Below are 14,399 nucleotides of genomic sequence, written 5' to 3' on the forward strand. Positions count from 1 at the left end.
TCAATAACCAAGACAATTTACATTGAGACCCAGGCCTTCAATGTTTCTCTAGTTTACTTAACATAGACACAATAGAGAATCCTGTCTTTTACTAATTAAATCTTAAAACACAGAGTTAAGAGAGGGCCCAATTTGTAATGCATATGGGAAAACAAAATCTTATAGTCCCAGAGGGTCATTTCTTTCTGCTATTCAAAAAGGGTGGCTAGCAGGATGAAATCAAATCATACATTAATTCTTATGAGACATTATAAAATCCTGCTCCTACATATCCCCCTTTTGACACTAAGATTATTAATCGCCAGCGTCACTTCTTATTTAGTCCGTGTAACAGAAAATCCTGGGAGGTGATTTGGGCCTGTGGCTTTAGCTTTGCACACATTCGTTTTATCCAACAGCACATTTTAAACATTTGAATTAAACACATGCAATTTAAAACCCAGACCAATTAGGGGTAGTAACATTAGTATGCTAGTAGTTGTGGGAGACCATCCAGAAAATGTTATACCAGTGGTAAGCTGTTATGTCTTTCTGTAGTGGCAATTCTTAACATGTCCCCATTTGTGTGTATAATATGAATGGTCCCGTTTCCCACATTGCCTTTTTTTTTTTTTTTTTAGGAACTATGTTACCTTTTAACCTTTTAACAGATGATTGGTAACTGTTTGCCATTTAATACCAAGACTGGTAGAGAACTCAGGGCTTGTCTACATCACAAAGTTGCAGCGCTGGTGAGGGGGTTACAGCGCTGCAACTTAGGAGGTGTACACATCTGCAGGGCATCACCAGCGCTGCAACTCCCTGTTTGCAGTGCTGGCCGTACTCCCGTTTTGTCTCGGGTGTAGAGGATCCAGCGCTGGTGATCCAGCGCTGGTAATCAAGTGTAGACACTTACCAGCGCTTTTCTTGACCTCCGTGAAATAAGCAGGTATCGCAGCATACCTGAGGAAGCCTCTCTGGTAATCAAGCAGGTCTCCTTCCCCGGTTTGCTCTCGCGTTCCCCGAACCCCCGAACAAGCAGGTCTCCTTCCCTGCGGTTTGCAGGGGGATTCGGGGAACGCGAGAGCAAACCGCGGGGAAGCAGGTCTCCTTCCCCGGTTTGCTCTTGCGTTCCCCGAACCCCCGTGCAAGCAGGTCTCCTTCCCTGCGGTTTGCAGGGGGGTTCGGGGAACGCGAGAGCAAACCGCGGGGAAGCAGGTCTCCTTCCCCGGTTTGCTCTCGCGTTCCCCGAACCCCCGTGCAAGCAGGTCTCCTTCCCCGCGGTTTGCTCTCGCGTTCCCCGAACCCCCCTTGAAGCTGCCCAACAGCGCTGGAGTGTGGCCACATCTAACACCACTTGCAGCGCTGGTTTCTGTAAGTGTGGCCACTCTGCAGCACTGGCCCTATACAGCTGTACTAATACAGCTGTAACAACCAGCGCTGCAAAATTGTAGATGTAGACATACCCTCAGCTACATCCGTGCTTACAGTAAGCTGAGACTTTTTTGTTGTTATTGTTGTGGCAAATAGTAAATGTGATTATTGGTAAACACAGTACTTACATTACATTTACATTTGTCTTCTGGTGGGTTGCTCACACTTTTTAAAACACTGCTTCCCGAGAACGAACACATACACATAGCCCATTATACAGTACTTTGGTCTTCACATACAGGATTCTAGTGAGATGTCTTTACTACAGGGCTTTGGAGCAACAGGCATGGATAAGCATACCGCTTTTGAGGAGTCCACTTGGTACAACCTCTGGTGTTCAATAGTTTCCCTTTCTCCCCAGCCCACTGGCTTGAGGTCCAGGACAGCCAGAAAGATCCCAGGTGCAATCTGGGGAGTGGGCTAACCTTCCATGTCTTTGCTTCCAGAGCCTGTTGGTGGCAATTTTCAACAACAATGTCTTCACTTAACAAATTTTGTCTCACCGTACTGGAGACATACTGCATTTATTTATATTGATAGGTATCAAACAATGATTTTTTCTTTGCTTTAACAGATGCATCAAAACCTTCATATTTTCTGATATTACCCAAAACATCTTATGTTTTAAATATCTGCATTTCAGTACATTTCATAGCTATCGCAGGATGTTATTTTACTTTCATTTGTTTTTGTAATAGGTTGCTCTGTAGCTGGTATTAGCTTTTTCTGAGTTTCGGAAAGACAAAAATAACATTTTTCTATCCCTTTCGGGGTGGCATTGATTACTGCTTAAAAGATTCCTTTCTTTTACAAATACCCTTGCTGATTGCAGGCAAAACAGAGGAATTACCCTCATATTTTCCTGTGTTTTTTGTTCCATAGGCAGGCCAGGTTTTAATGGGTTCTACTTTTTAAGGGTTATGGGGAAATTATTCCACTGTTTAGCTATTAAATTCATGAGGTGGTGTACCTCAAGTTTTTCTTCTTATATAGCAGACCAAGTTTGTAATGTTTTTCCTGCTGTGTTAAGCTTTAAGTTTATTCACAGGTAATAGCTGAGAAGCATCATTACCATATTGCCTTCAAGGATTTTTCCAGAAATCATACACACTATACATTGTTACAGGGGTACTTACTAATGTTGGGTCTAAACTTTTGGTGAACTTTGGGGAGCCAAAACACACCCAGACTGGCTGTCTCTGCATAATCCTTCCTGAACCCTTTTGAACAAAACACTGACCTGCAAACTACTCATGACACCCCCTTTCTCAAGTAGCCATTAGCCTTTATCTCTATGCATTTACTTGTTAACTTGCTTTTCCTGTAAAATCTTAATTGATTATGCATGACCATTATCTTTTGTTAATCACTTTGTTTACTTCTGTGTATAAATACTGATGCTCACCCCTAATAAAGGCGCCACACTTAATCTAAAGCTTTTAGAGCTAAGGATAGTGTGAGCCCGTTGATCAACGCATTGGTGTCTGGTCTCTGACAGAATTGTGTGCCCCATACCAACTCCGCACGAACTCGGGTGCTGGAGAGGTGAGTGAGGACTTGCTTTATTTACCTAACACTAACATTACATTTATTTCAGTGTTTAATATTAACAATAACATTTAGCATCAAATCTCTTGAAGGGATCTTGTTATACCATATCTTTTATTTAGGCAATTTCTTTTGTGCTGGCAGTTCTCACCTTCCTTTATCAGTTAGGTAATTTGCATCAACACAGACTTGGCTTTTGGATTCAAAGCCATCAGCAGAGCTCAGAGACTCCGTCTTAAAAGGGACATAATCAACTTCCACCAGAGTATTGATTTCTTTCCACTTTCAACTCCAGCTTACAAAACACACAGAGATCTGAAAAAGAAAACACAGTCTATTGCGGCTCTTTTTGGAACCCTAATAGGATTTTAATTCAGTAGCACGTTTCTTTTGCATTTCTTTTACCCCTTTCTACAATATACACTACACATGTCCTAGGGAAAATGCACATTCCTTCTATACGACAACTTTGTTTTAAACATTAGCCATATTAATTTTTACATAAGGTGTAACTTTTTGTTCTTACTGAGTTTTCATGTACCCTTATCAAAGTGACAGTCTGATTACACCGGATTGCTTCTTTTTGTTTTGTGCACCTCACCACTGCTGTTGCTTCAGAGGGTCACTGTTAATTTTTTATTCTTTCACTACAGCTCTTATCTGCTATTGTTACAAAAAAAACAACCAAACAAAAAAACTCCGGAATCTTTCCCTATTCTCCTGATTTTGACTGCCCTATTGCAGCCATGACTTGGTCTTTATTTAAAAACATTTCAAATTTTGTAAAGAATCAAGTTACCCCTTAAAGGTTAAATGCTAAATCCCAAAGTCAAACAACACTAATTACCTGGGTCTTGCAAAAAGGTCTGCCAGTTTTGCAACTTTGAATTAAAGAGTCAAATGAATTTTTAGTGGCATTAAAAACTAAAACAAAACCAATTTGTCTCACACCTAGAAAACAGGAGTTTTACCAACCAGATGTGCTGGTTTAGATTCTTAGAACTTTACATATTTTCACAGACAAACAGATACATACACATTATCTTTTCCTTAACATTCCTTTACACTGCTTTGTTTTTACATAGCTGTATATATATTTGGATTATTTACAGACACTCTTTTGGAAAAGGGCCTATTTTCCCTTCAGAATGGCTGCAAAGAAACCAAGAATTCTCTCTTTAACATGCTCCTTTTTAACATTTTCACAAAGTGTAATTCTCTCCGGCCTCTCTAGAGTTAACTTTTCACTCTCTTTCCTTACATCACTTATTTATCTCCCAAAATGACACCTTTATCACCTCAGATTTCACCATTTTAAGTATTGTTCCAGGGGTTCATGCCTGCACTTACTGCTTTTCTTACTCCTGACACTATTCCCTTAGGGCTTTTAACCTGTTTTTCAGTTTCTTTATCTGTTGCTTGCCTGCTTTTCTGGGCCCGATCCTGCTTTTTTTCCAATGAACCGTTTGTGAGTGCTATTGTGGTCATTTCACAATATTGAAATAAATGTTTAAGGAAAGGGACCAGGAAAGGTGGGGGCTAGTTGAGGAACACCCCCCCTCCCCCCTTGCTGAATTGGTAGTGAAACACTAACGAATCAGTTTCTGAGGCAACAAAGGGGACAGACAACAAAGGGGAGCAGAACAAGGAGCTTTTTGTCCTTTTTACAATGAGATGGGAGTATGAAGGGGGCTGGATCGATCCGGGGTTTGGAGAACGGGGTAAAGAGGAGCACTCGGTCTGGTGGTGGGAGAGGAGGCTTTTAATAAAGCTTTTAACATATTATTTGAATATTTGAGAGAGGCGAGTTTTGATTTTCTTCACCTACGATTTGCCTTTTCCCACCACTGCATGAAACAATTAACCTCTCCTTTAGCCAATTTAGTTTTAGGTTGGCCAAGTTTGTCCTTTAAGACATCTGCTCGGTCTTTGTTCCAAGATTTTAACAGTGGCCACTGAGTTTTGGGATCCCCCTGAGTTAGCCTAGACCATTTTTCCAGAAATTTACAGGGGTCCGAACCCTTTTTACAGGAGTCTGAACCCATCCTAAAATATATAAAATGAGCCGGCGTTCGTTTAGGGAACTGTCCCAATGTAGACATCTGGTTACCCATACAGGAGAACTTCACATACCAATTGCACAAGAAGGAAATTCGGGTTCGTCAGAGGGATGCCCAGTGCAACACACAAAAGGAGCCCACAGGCTGCTGCCTCAATCGCCCTTGCTTTCACACCAGGGGTTTTACCCAAAGTTCGGTGCGGCTGCGATTGTGCAGATTCCACTCACTCAGACCGTGGGGACAGGAACGCCTTGGTCGGCCGATCACAGACGGAGACGGCACCCAGACTCAAACACTCTAGAGGGAGGATGAATAGACACAGAGACAGGACAGTCCTCAGTCTGGACAAAACACAGAAATAATTACCTGACCAGATTCCTGATGTCAGATCCCGGGATCCCTACCAGAACAGAGTGGGAACCAACAGGTTCGATGGTGTAGACTTCACTGTGGTCATGCACCTTTCCATTCTGGTTGAGGACCGCTCGGGCCAAATGCCCAGGTGCCGGCTGCCACGGTCGGCCTACAAAAATGGTCAGGAATCACACAGCCCCAGTGAAGATGGTTGCCATCTCGGTGGAACCTCCAAATTGTCAGAGTTAGACTCAGGACTCACAGTTGGTCAGACCACTCTGTTTTATTAGCACAGTGCTCTGCTAATAACACCCAGATAATGTGAGCACCATGCAAGACACAAACTATCTTATTTATACAGATAAAAGGGTGACCAGTTAGCAAAATAACAAAAGAAGCAGAATCTGATAAGTTTGCCTGGGCTAGGCATACATATCTTATTTCCTTACTAACTATCACCGATCTTCTGTTAATGTTTCACCATTAGCACCCTTGTTTATGCCTAATGTTTCTTTTCCTGGCACCTGTATTTCAACATTACTTATTTCTGCTTAAAGGTACATACAACATTTCTTTAATCCATTCTTATTTTTACAATATAATTTATTCTACTTTCACAATAGTTAAAACACCTTGTCTTTGTGCTTGTGTGTGTGACCCTGGGCGAGTCGCTACAGCTTCTTACCTCAGTTTCTCCATCTCTAAAACAGGGAAATGATCTTTCCTTTGTCTGTTTTGTGGATTGTGAGATCTATGGGGCACGGAATGTCTCTCATTCTGTGTCTGGGCAGCGCCCTGTGCGACAGGGCCCCAATCTCAGCCACTCTGTGTCTGGGCAGCGCCCGGCCTGTCGAGGTCCCAATCTCAGTGATTTTGTATCTGGGCAGCACCCAGCATGACAGGGCCCTAACCTCAATTACTTTGTGTCTCACCCCACCTACTCTCTAGTCCTCCACAGAGTCTCTCAGATGTCAGGAGACCAAAAGTGTAAAGTTAAAAAACAGTGAGAGTTAAACTCTTTGTTATCATGTTATCCAGCAAAGGGGGGTGTTGGGGGCGGGCTGGGGATGGGTTGATGGTGGGAGGGGGTGGGAGTGGTTCCAGCAAGGGAGATTTAGGTTGGACATTAGGAAAAAGTTCCTAACTGTCAGAATAGTTAAAATACTGGAATAGATTGCCTAGGGAGGTTGTGGAATCTCCATCTCTGGAGATATTTAAGAGTAGGGTAGATAAATGTCTATCAGGGCTGGTCTAGACAGTATTTGGTCCTGCCATGAGGGCAGGGGACTGGACTCGATGACCTCTCGAGGTCCCTTCCAGTCCTAGAGTCGAGTCTATGAATCCCTAATGGTTTACCTCTGTGAGTTCATGCACCTACAGGTTCTGCTGGATGGAAAAATTGCCAGGAATGGAAGGGTTAACATCCCATCTGAGCAACCCCCCCTTCCCCTCCCCCTCCCCCTCAGTATGGAATGGCCCCCAATAGGTCCAGCTCTGGGAGGGGAGCGGGGTCTAGTGGTTAGAGCCGGGGCCAGCTGGGAGCCAGGACTCCTGGGTTCTCTCCCCAGCTTGGGGGACGAGGGACGGGGGGCCAAGAGTCCCTCCCCAAATCCTCTTATGCTAGGGGCACCATGTTCCTTCCCTGTCTGCACCCCCTACCTGGCCCGGCTGCTGCTGCTGCCTATCTGGTCCCCCCCCACACCAGCTCCTCCCACCCCCCCAGCTGGCAGCACAAAGGGAGCCACCAGGAAAAGCTTCCGATGAGAAACAGGCAGCTAGTGCCCCTCACTCCCAGCCCGCAGCCCCACAGCCCCTCTCGGCTTGTGCCCCTCCTGACCCACAGCCCCCCTCACTCCTGACCCCAGCTCCACATCAATGTCTGTCTGTCTATCTATCCCCACACACCCCCTCTATCTATCTTTTTATCTATCTATCCCCAGCCACCCCATCTATCTATCTATCCCCAGCCATCCCCTCTATCTATCCCCATCCACGTATCTATCCCCAGCCACCCCCTCTATCTATCTATCTATCTATCTATCTATCTATCTATCTATCTATCTATCTATCTATCTGTCTGTCTACAGGGTGTTTCACCAAGGCCCCAGCCTGACTCCCAGCTCTGACACACACACACATCCTGTGGGACCTCAGGGGAGTCACTGACTGTCTCCATCCAACCCTTTCCCATCTGTAAACAGGGGAGAAAGTCCAGCCTCTGTCTATTTAGACCAGTGGTTCTCAAACTGGGGGTCAGGACCCCTCAGTGGGTTGCAAGATTATTACACGGGGGTTCACAAGCTGTTGGCCTCCACCCCAAACCCTGCTTTGCCTCCAGCCTTTATAATGATGTTATATATAAAAAAGGGTTTTCATTTATAAGGGGGGTCTCACTCAGAGGCTTGTTATGTGAAAGGGGTCACCAGTGCGAAAGTTTGACAACCACTGGTTTAGACTGTGAGACTGGGGGAGGGAATGTATTTCAGTTTGTGTCTGGGGGGCCCTGATCTCGGCGACTCCGTGTCTGGGCAGCGCCCGGCCCGACGGGGCCCCGATCTTGTTGACTGTGTCTGGGCAGCGCCCAGCCCAACAGGGCCCCGATCTCAACGACTCTGTGTCTGGGCAGCGCCCGGCCTGATGGGGCCCTGATCTCAGCGACTGTGCATCTTGGAACCCTTAGGACACCCTAGGCACTAGGCAAACCGCACAGAATGGTGGGATCTGAAGCCCCGTGGGGCAGGGAGCGTCTCTTTGTTCTGTCTGTCCAACACCTGGGACAATGGGGGTCCTGGGCCACAGCTGGGGAGCCTTGCACTGTGACACTACAGAGAACTGCTGTGGGAGGCTCATGGCCACCCTCCCTCAGGTCTTCACTCAGGTGTGAATGTTTAATGGTGAGAGTAATGAACCATTGGCACCAGTTCTCTAGGGCTATGGTGGATTCTCCATCATGGGCCATTTTAAAACCAAGACAGGATGGTTTTCTCCAAGACTGGCTCAAGGAATTATTTCTGGGCAGTTCTCAGGCCTGTGTTATACAGCGGGGCGAGATGATCACAGTGGTTCCTTCTGGCCTTAGAATGTATGAATCCTTGAATCTAGAGACAATTCCAGTCCTGGGGAAAGCTAATGGCCATCACAAGCTAAAGAGAAGGAGCAATTAAACACCCTTTTGTGTAGTGATAACTGTGGATAATCAGAAGCTCCTGCCCAAGGCACTAGGTTGCATGGCAAAGCTAAGCAGAACTAGAGTGTATGGGCTGAAGAGATGTCCTGGGACAGTTTGCAGGAGCTGGACAATTGGTTGCTTGCAGCAGAGGTGTCTTCAGTGTCAGAGACGCAGAGAGACAGCTGACAGAGGGAGAGGGTAGCCCTTAGGGGAGACACAGAGACATTGCTGCTTGGGACACAGGACAGGCTGGAAGCAGGCGTGGATTGCTTAGTAAGGAAAGTGCCTGGTGTTGATTGGGGCTGTTGTGTTCAAGGAAACAGTCCTGTGGGGCCTTCTTGGTAAATGAATAAATACTGTAGTAAAGCTAATAAATAACATACAGTGCCTAGCACAATGGGGTGCCGGGCCATCACTGCGGCATCTGGGAACTACCGTAACACACCTAATAGATAACGATTCTGAAATTTAAAACAATTTGGTTTCAATCCAGGTCTCTCTCCACCCTCCAAGCCAATAAAAGGAGGGAAACAGGGGTGTGAGACATTTCAACCAACAATTTGTTTAAGTGTTTGTGTGTGAAAAATCCTGAGGTGGGGCACCCCAAACACCAAGCGAAGTCGCATCGGTCTCGACGAACAGGTCCTGTCGGAAAAACCTCAGAAAACTCCAAAAAAGGTCGAAAAGTTTTGATTTAAAAATGGTATTTAAAAATCCAATTAAAAAGGAAAAAAACCTCCCTTTAAGCTAAAAACAATCACATTTGGTTGGCTCCGGAATGAATCCCCCCGCTGACCTTTTGGTCAGACAATTGGAAAAACAATGCGTTTGGGGGGGTGTGATGGGTTGGACCCTGTGATAAATAAAGCGTGGGGGGGGGTAGCTCCCTTTGATGGACACCCAGCCAATCAGTTAGCTATAAAATCCCTGTTCTCTGCTTGCTTTACCTGCAAAGAGTTACAAGACTCACTGCGATGCTCCGGGGGAGAGGCGGACAGGGCAGAGTGATGCTGTAAGAAGCTCGGGCCAGGTATGAAAAATCATCAGTATCACACCCAGAAACTGCGCTTTGCAAACCCCAGAGAGGTAAGTAGATCAGGGAGTGTCTAGGAAGACGTGATCAGGTTTAACTCTTTTATTTCTTGATGGCTCGTGGATTCCTCTGGGCTAACTCCAGGTGCTTTTGTTTTGCTTTGTAACCTTTAAGTGGGACCTCAAGCAGGGCCGGTGCAACTGGGCGCTGGGATTTGGGGGGCGGCATTTTCTTCGGCAGCGACTGCGGCGGCCGGATCTTCGGCCGCCCCGGTCGCCGCCGGCATTTAGGCGGAGGGAGTTGGGGCAGGGGAGCACGGGGAGGGCTGCCTGCAGCAAGTTGGTGGGGGGCGGCAGGCAGGGGAACTCCCCGCCCCAGCTCACCCCTGCCCCGCCTCCTCCCCGAGCATGGCCGTGGCTGCTTCACTTCGCCCGTCTCCCAGGCTTACGAGGCCTAAGCTGATTGGCGCCACAAGCCTGGGAGGCGGGAGAAGTGAAGTGGCCACGGTGCGCTCAGGGTGCTTCTGCTCATGCGCAGAGCAGGGGTGAGCTGGGGTGGGGGGGGGTGCCTCATGGCAGAGGGTGGGGGGGTGGGGAGCTGCCGCAAGGGGGGCACCTCAGGGCAGAGGAGGGTAGCTGCTGTGGGGGGGCACCTCAAGGCGGGGGCGCGGAGGTGGTGGGGCACAAGGTGGAAGTTTTGCCGAGGGCGCAAAACATCCTTGCACCGGCCCTGACCTCAAGGAAGCTATTCTGGGTGCTTAATGCTGGTAGTTGCTCTTTTAAAATCTAGCACTAGCCTGAGTTCCCAGGTGTATTTTCTTCCTTTTAAAAAAAAAATAAAATAAAATTTACCTTTTTTAAGGACAGAATTGGGGGTTTGTGTTTTAAGAGGTTTGCGCGCATGTTGTTTGATAAGCTGGTGGCCGCAGCTGATTTCTTTTTTTGTTCTTTCTCAGCTCTCCCCCGGAGAGGGGGTGAAAGGGCTTGAGGGTGCCCCACGGGGAGGAATTCCCAAATGCGCCTTCCTGGGCTCTCAAAGTGGTTCTGCATCTGGGTGGTGGCAGCAGCCACCCAGCCACGGTCAGAGAGAAGCTGTGACCTTGGGAGTTTAATACAAGCCTGGAGCGGCCAGTGTGAATTTTCTGAATCCTTGCAGGCCCCCACCTTCTGCACTCGGAGTGCCGGAGTGGGGGATCTGCCTTGACAGCCCCCCTGGGGTGTCACCAGGTGAGCTGGGACACTGCTGAGTGGGACTGTTCTGCCATTCTGGGTCCCCTTTACTTGGTCTCGCTGGGCCAGGCTCCCCAACCTTTTCCAGCCGAGCACACGGGCAGGGCCACACCCAGCCGCACAGAGAGACAGATCCGCTCTGGGGAGGCTCAGCTTGGAGGGCTGGCCACAGCAGCCAGGCAGGGCCATCCAAACCCACATACAAAGTACACAGCTGTGCGGGACTCCAGCGGCCAGCCCAATCCCCTGGCCAGCTGAACCGCCCGGGAATGCTGCCCCTGTCCTGCCCCTGCTCCGCTTCTTCCCCAAAGCCCCCACCCCTGCTCTGCCCCCACCCTGCCTTTTCCCACCCCTGCTCTGCCCCACCCCCACCCCTTCCCCAAAGCCCTCACCCCTGCTCCATCCCCATCCACCTCTTCCTGCCCCTGCTTGGCTCCCGCCCCACCCTCACTCCACCCCTTCCCCAAAGCCCCCACCCCTGCTCTGCCCCCACCCTGCCTTTTCCCACCCCTGTTTGGCCCCAGCCCCACCCCACCCCTTCCCCAAATCCCCTGCCCCTGATCCACCCCTGCCCCACCTTTTCCCACCCCTGCTTGGGTCCAGCGCCACCCCCACTCCACCCCTTCCCCAATGCCCCCGCCCCTGCTCCTTCCCCATCCACCCCTCCCCGCCCCTGCTCCACCCCAGGCCCACCCCCACCTCTTCCCCAAAACCCCTGCCCCTGCTCTGCCCCCATCCACCTCTTCCTGCCCCTGCTTGGCTCCAGCCTGACCCCAATTCCACCGCTTCCCCAAAGCCTCCGCCCCCACCCCACCTCTTCCTGCCCCTGCTCCGCCCCAACCTCGCCCCTGCTCCACCCCTTCCCCTGAGCTACAGCCCGGGGGTCTGCAGTAGGGGTCGGGCGCACCCTGCACTCACCGGGCAGCCGGAAGTGGAGCGACCCGGCCCCAGCCCACTCCGCCGGCTCCCAGCCGTGCCCCCAGTGTATGCTGGGGGGCGGTTCCCCTCTGCCCTGCCTGGGAGCCAGGGGAGCAGAGCAGAGCAGGCTGGGGCCAGGTCGCTCCACTTCCCGCCGCCCCGTGAGTGTGGGGTCGGGCCTGCCCTGCACTCACCGGGCAGCAGGAAGTGGAGCGCCCCAGCCCCAACCCGCTCTGCCAGCTCGTGCTGGGGGGGGTTCCCCCCTTCCCCCCAAGCCTGCTCCTGCCCCCCTCACGGGGGTCTGAGGATGCCCCCCGTGGGGGGGGCTGCATAGTGCACCAAAATGTCCAGGGACGTCCCTGCCCCAGATGTCCTCCCGGCCCTTGGAGAACACACTCAAATGATATGAAATTCGCCTCCTCCCTCAGTGTGGAGGAAGGTCTGTACAACTCCTCCCCCCCAGTCAGAAATCACACAAACGAGGTTCTACTGTTGTAATGAACTAGGAATGTTCTTAATGTTTTCTCTGAATACTGTGCTGGTGCCTCAGTTTCCCTATGCCGTTCTTAAGTATCTAGCACAGCAAAGGGCCAGTGCACCGAAATGCCTGACACTCTGTCTCCTGGCAACTGATGGCCTGGGCCCTTCTCTGCAAAGGTGCCAACTGAAGGTGTTGGAGACAAAGGGATCAGGTGAGTTCCTGGCCCAGGAAAGGGGCTGAGCAGAAAGGAGGGGCTGGAGGGGGTGGTTAGTCTGGAGCTGGCTGGGGACGAGGAGTGAAGTGCAGACCTGGGGGTCTGGTCACTGCCCCCCAGAATGGACCCGGCCGAGAGGTCCGGTTCGCTGTATCTACAAGCTCTGTTTTAGACCCTGTTCCTGTCATCGAATAAACCTCTGTGTTACTGGCTGACTGAGAGTCACGTCTGACTGCAGGGGGTGCAGGACCCTGTGGCTTCCCCAGGACCCCGCTGGGGCGGGCTCGCTGTGGGAAGCGCACGGAGGGGCAGAGGATGCTGAATGCTCCAAGGAGAGACCCAGGAGGTGAAGACGTGTGAGCTTCTTGCCCTGAACAAGTCTGCTCCAAGGGAGAGGAGGCTCCCCAAAGTCCAGACTGGCTTTGTGGGGAGCAGTTCCAGAGCATCGCCCGGGGACTCCGTGACAACTGTAAACCAGAAAGAAATGGGTGAACTCTACCAAGTGCATTGTAAGTAGTTCAGGGGGCAGCGGACAGAACAGGACAGATTACTAAGAAAACAGAGCAGAGCTCGCAAACTAACCTTCACACACTAACGAACCTGGTTACATGCGAGTTCTCCCTCTAAATGTGGTTCTAATAATCTTCTTCACAGGCCCTCCCAGCCTGGGCCCAGTTCCCCCACTCCCCACCCCTTCAGTCTTAGCTATTTCCAGCAGTCACCTTGGATGGGGTAGCTGGGGACCAGGATTACCTCACAGTTCCTGCCCACCCTGAAATAGGATTTGCATAAGGCCGGAGTCTTTTGTTCCCCAGTTTGACCCCCCCTTCCCTCACGGTGGAAAGTGAGGAGAACTCCCAGGTCATGTTTTAGTACCAGGTGACAAGCCCACCTGACCCTGTGGGGCCCTTGCGGCAAATCTTCCCAGGCTGACCCACGGGAAGACTCAGCTGTTACAGAGCCCAGCTGCAATACAGATACAGAGTCAGCCCTCCTAACTTCAGATACGGAAATGAGCCAGGCATCCGAGCAGAACAATCGCATTCAGTAAATCCTCACCTGTCCAGTGATACCACACATGCGCCAGCTGGCCTAAAGAGGGGAGGGGTTGCTCAGTGGTTTGATCACTGGCCTGCTAAACCCAGGGTTGTGAGTTCAGCCCTTGAAGGGGCCATTTGGGGAACTGGGGTAAAAATCTGCCTGGGGATTGGCCCTGCTTTGAGCAGGGAGTTGGACTAGAACCTCCTGAGGTCCCTTCCAACCCTGCTCTGCCCCCATCTACAAAAGCACATCTCCATTATGGCATATTTATCTCATACACATATTTTTCATAAGGAATAGGGACTGACCCGGGGGGATTCCTCCACCCTGCAGGTTTTCAGACCTGGCAGCGACCCCGAACGCCAGGCCTTTGCCCAGCTCTAGGGGACGTACAGAGCCGAGACTCAAATATCAAATCCAGCCTCTTGCCAGGGCCACCTAGAGGAGTCAGGGGACCTGGGGTGAAGTGGGGGGAACTGCAGCGCTTGTAGTCACCCGGCAGCTGTCCTGGTCTTCGGCAGTGGGGGGCCCTTCGGTCGCTCTGCATCTTCAGCAGCACTGAAGGGCCCCGGACTGCTGCCGGGCCAGGGCTCACAGGGCCCCTGCGAGACCTGGGGCAAATTGCCCTACTTGCCCCACCCTCTGGGCGGCCCTGCCCCTTGAAGAGCCGAGAGTCACAACTTCCCAGGCAAGAAGGGAGCAGTTTGATCATGTTTGCCCTCGTGTAGCTCCTGGGCCGGAGACCTGCCGCACAGTAATGTTGGGTCTAAACTTTTGGTGAACTTTGGGGAGCCAAAACACACCCAGACTGGCTGTCTCTGGATAATCCTTCCTGAACCCTTTTGAACAAAACACTGACCTGCAAACTACTCATGACACCCCCTTTCTCAAGTAGCCATTAGCCTTTATCTCTATGCATTTACTTGTTAACTTGCTTTT

The sequence above is a fragment of the Gopherus evgoodei genome, unplaced genomic scaffold (genome assembly GCF_007399415.2).
Source record: "Gopherus evgoodei ecotype Sinaloan lineage unplaced genomic scaffold, rGopEvg1_v1.p scaffold_35_arrow_ctg1, whole genome shotgun sequence".
Taxonomy (NCBI): Eukaryota; Metazoa; Chordata; order Testudines; family Testudinidae; genus Gopherus; species Gopherus evgoodei.